The 4699-nt window shown below is 45.0% G+C and overlaps 1 pseudogene across 1 annotated transcript; it reads right to left on the bottom strand.

Annotated features, from left to right (window-relative positions):
* Positions 1-591: 591 nt before the first annotated feature.
* LOC119237505 (40S ribosomal protein SA-like) lies at positions 592-1604 on the bottom strand (annotated as a pseudogene). The gene has a single exon (XR_008550466.1). The product of XR_008550466.1 is annotated as a 40S ribosomal protein SA-like (transcript).
* Positions 1605-4699: the final 3095 nt, after the last annotated feature.

Below are 4699 nucleotides of genomic sequence, written 5' to 3'. Positions count from 1 at the left end.
TAAATGATAGTTGTGTGTGTGTGTGTGTGTGTGTGTGTGTGTGAGAGAGAGAGAGAGAGAGAGAGAGAGAGAGAGAGAGAGAGAGGGCATTCCCTGATCTGACTGCATCAAATTGTGACTACATATGCTGATTACAATTTTCCCTAATGGGAGGGTTTCTTCTCACCCCTGTCCCTTGAATTCACCCCTGAATGAGCTGTAGTGTAGCAGAAGTACATTTTTAACTTGCACAAATAGAATGAGTCTACTTGCCCATGAACCAGACCCAGGTTTTTTCCCTTTCTATTAACTCTTTTAAACCTCTCAAGAGGGCCTCCCTGGTGGCACAAGGGATTAAACACAGCACTGTGAAGCTATCTGCAACCTCTGCAGGATGAAATTGAGCTGAGTTGAGTTGAGTTCGATCCCCTGCCAGAGCCAGGGAACTACTCACCCGGTGCAGCAGACCTTTCTTCTCTCTCCCACTGCTCCCCTCAGCAATGTATTTCAGTAGATCTGCCTGTTCTGTTCCCCACTGTCTCTGGTGAATCCTCTCACCCCCACCCCCCCACCTCTGGCCTGTACCCCAGTTCTTTTTTTTTTTTTTTAAACAAACTGTTTATTTTCCATTAACCTTATTTCCACTTTCTGTTCAAGTCTCTGGAAGAACAGCTTAAGACCACTCAGTGGTTGTTCCCACCCACTCAGTGGCTTGAGCAGTGGGAGCTGCAGACCAGTCTTCAGTGGCAGGCTGGGCGCTCCAGTCTTCAGTAGGGAACTGCTGGATAGGTACGGAGGGCACCTGCACACCTTCAGACCAGTCTGCCACTTCAGGCTGAGTAGCAGTAAACTCAGGAGCTGGAGCCGTCCATTCGCCCTGAAATTCCTCCTTGGTCACAGCCTTTTCAGCAGCAGCCTGCTCTTCCTTTTCAATCTCTTCAGGATCCCTGTAGAAGTAGAGATCAGGCATGACCTCCCAAGGGTGTTCACGGAGATGGTGCCACGCATGCGCAGAACTTCCCGGGCCAGCATCCACCACATGAGACCCACTGAGTGAGCTCCCTTATTGTTGCAGGGGATGGCAATGTCCACATAGCGCAGAGGAGAGTCTGTGTTACACAGAGCAATGGTAGGCAGGTTAACGTAGGATGCCTCTGTGAGAGGCTGGTGGTCAGCCCTGGGATCGGTAACCACCAAAAGTCTTGGCTCCCGGAAAGCTGCCTGGATCTGGTTAGTGAAGGTTCCAGGAGTGAAGCGGCCAGCAATAAGAGTGGCTCCAGTGGCAGCAGCAAACTTTAGCACAGCTCGCTGGCCAGTGTTCCTGGACGATATGACACTGACATCAGCCGGATTTTCAATGGCAACAATGGCACGAGCTGCCAGCAGGAGCTTCTCCCAGGTTCTCTTCAAATTTATGATATAGATGCCATCACTTTTCCTTTTGTAGATGTACTGTTCCATCTGGAAGTCAAGGTTGGTGCCACCTAAGTGGGTTCCTGCTGCAAGGAATTTGAGGACATCCTCCTCCTTCATTTGCAGGACATCAAGGGCTCCGGACATTGTGAAAGTTTCCCCTTTAAGTTACGACGGGAACCCAGAACAACACCGTATGGACCCCTCTCTGGGCAGCGCAGAAAAGGCTGTACCCCAGTTCTTGTATGCATAAATAAATAAATCTTTAAAAGAAAAAAAAAAAAACCTCTCAAGAGACTCCAGGTAAAGCTTAAGGAGAGGCTGCAGTTCAATAGAGGTAGGAGACATGTGACTTGGGTTACCTATTTACATCCTTTGGACCTTCTCAAATGCGATACTAAATGAACCATTCAGATTGCATGATGGAACTGTTGTGGACCTGATAATACCTAACTTTGGATAATCATTTGTGGCTTCATAGTCACCTGATGTTCTAGGTCAGTGTCTCCTAAGGCCCAGGAGCTTGCCAGGAGCTTGTTATTGAATAGTGACTACTTATCTGCTGCAGAAATAGGAATAGCATTCCTCAGGAACTCTAGAAGTCTACACTGAAGCCCATATTTTGGGGTTGTCAGAGATTCCATCTGGTCTCTGTATATCCCTGGGATACTTTTAGCACCATGGGGTTTTACTGGGTCAGATGACCCAAGGTCAGAGTAGCTTTGACAGCAAACAGCCAGTTGTAGAGCCCTCTCAAAATAGCTAATCACCTCACAAGTGGATTAGAGCAGGATAGCTCTGTGGGTTGTCTTTAAAATCCCAAAGACCTACCAATATCTGCTTCTTAGTTGTAGAAGCTAAGAGGTACAATAACTGATCCTTTCCTTTGGGGTAGTGAGATGTCCTAGAATGCCCTATGACATTGGAATTTTAAAAGCATTATTGACGTGACAGACCTTTAAACTTTGTAGGGTTAATCTACTCCCCGACAAGCATGTTTCTTCCCAGGGCATCCAGTGCACTTCTGCTCACGAGATCTGATTAACATGATGTCATCAGTATAATGAGCCATGATGATGATGTTCTGTGGAAATGTCAAAATGATCAATGTTCCTTTGGCTTATATTGTGACAGAAAGGAGGATTATCATAGCCCTGGGGCAAGTAGGTCAATGTGTATTGCTGTTCATCTTAGGTGAATGTGAAGTGAGAACTGTGACCTGCTTTTGATCTTCCTTTTTGAGGGAGATTGAAAAGAATACATTTGCTGTGTCAATAGCTAATACCACATATTGATTCATTTTAGTAGAGATAATATATCTGGCACAGTGACTATGGCTGCATTTACCACTTGGTTATGTTTCTAGTAATACACTGTTGTCCACCATGATCTATTTTTTGTAGGTGATGTTGTGATAAATTAAATAGGGATATGGTAAAAAACAACACATCCTTGCATCTATTACCTCATTGAAGGTGGCGCTAATTTCTTACATTTTATCTACCATGTAGCACTGCTTCTGATTTTCAATCTTGACCACAGCAAGTGAGTTTCAGGGGCTCTCATTTGAGCTTTTCTTTCCCATGAGGTGTCTTTCTCCACAAAGAACCAGTTTAGTGTATCTGTTCTGAATATGCACCCAGGAACTAGGGAAGTAATCACAGGATGGATCCCAATGTGAGATGGTCTTGGGCCAGGACTCCATGTATATCTGGCCATCACGTGACCCAATCCAACAAAGGAGCCATCAGGACTCCTTGGGTTTCCTGATAGAAATGCCAATTCAGGGCCTCCCCGGTGGTGCAGCGGTTGAGTGCTGGGTTGGGAAGCTGCCCGCAGCCTCTGCAGCACCAGTTCAATCCCCGGCTGCTCCCCGGCCACCAGAGGAGGGTCCCACATGGCGCGCAGACCTCTCCTGCCGCCCGCTGCTCCCTCAGCAGTGTATCTTGGTCCTTCTGCCTGCTCTGCTGCCCGCTCTGGCTCTGGTGAATTCTCTCACCCTCCCGCGCTTCTGACTGTACCCAGTGCTTATATAAATAAATAAATTAAAAAAAAAAATCTAAAAAAAATAAAATAAAATAAAAAAATGAAGAGGAGGAAGACCTAGAGATATTAAAAAAAAAAAAAGAAATGCCAATTCATAGATCTTATCATTTTTTAGTGGCATTTATATATTTATTTTATAAATGTATTTTAACAAATAACAATAGTAATGCTTGATACACAATGAAATAGTTTATATTTATTGCATATTTGTTTTCAAGTTCTTTTACCAATACCTTATTATTTTTCAGATTTATTTTTATTTATGCATACAAGAGTTGGGGTATAGGCCAGAGGTTGTGGGGGGTGAGAGGAGCAAAAGAGGCAGATTGACTGAAATACGCTGCTGAGGGGAGCAGCGGGTGAGACAGGAGAGGTCTGCTGTGCCATGTGGGGCACCTCCCTGGCTGGGGATCCAACTAGTGCTGCAGTGGCTGGTGATAGCTCCATAGTGCTGAGACTTTATCCCCTGCACCACTAAGGAGGCCTCACATGCTTTATTAGCAGCTCTCAAGAGACCAGAGAGCTCCCCTTCCTCCGGTATATAATTCATATGGTAACTGGTTACAGGACTTTTGGGCAGTGGGGATGTTACGTGTTGTATACACTTGCTGTAACATTGCCAAGGCCTTCCTCAGAGGAACCTGGCCTTTCCTTCAATTAGTGGACTCTGTATCTGAGAACTCTAATGTGCAATGTCATGCTTTTCTACTGCAGCAGCTGATTATCTGTCTTCTGCTTCCAAGCTTTTGGTAGTTTTGGTTTGCAAGTCAACACTGTAGATTGTTGCCCAGTTAGCCCATTTCTGGAAATAATCTGGTCCATTAGCTATCACCACATATCCCTCTGGGTCAGGGTCTAGGATTACCTTTCCAGTTTTGTTCCTCATAAACCCACCTTCCCTCTGATATTTAAGTGTCACCATCTGGCCTCTGTTAGTTCAGAATTCTGTTTCTCCACTGACCCTTGGTAATCCAGCTCCATAGCTGCATCTGTACCATCAACCTTTGTTTACAAAGGTTTACACTGACTTCTCATAGAGCATTCTTTATTATTCCATAATGCACATCCACTTAGTAAAGTGAGTGTCTTCTTGCTTCCTTACTTGATCACTTGATGACGGTCTGGTGGTCTTACACCATAAATCTAGCATGTTCACTTTTCTGACCTCTTCCATAATACCCTACAATGGCAGTTATGATATTTCTACTTCATTTACTGTAGGCCATTGTCATCACCAAGCTTCAAGGACCATCCCAGCAAT

Source organism: Talpa occidentalis, unplaced genomic scaffold, assembly GCF_014898055.3.
Source record: "Talpa occidentalis isolate TD23 unplaced genomic scaffold, MPIMG_talOcc4v2.1 talOcc4.970, whole genome shotgun sequence".
NCBI classification, from domain to species: Eukaryota; Metazoa; Chordata; class Mammalia; order Eulipotyphla; family Talpidae; genus Talpa; species Talpa occidentalis.
This window is presented reverse-complemented; position numbering and strand designations above follow the sequence as displayed.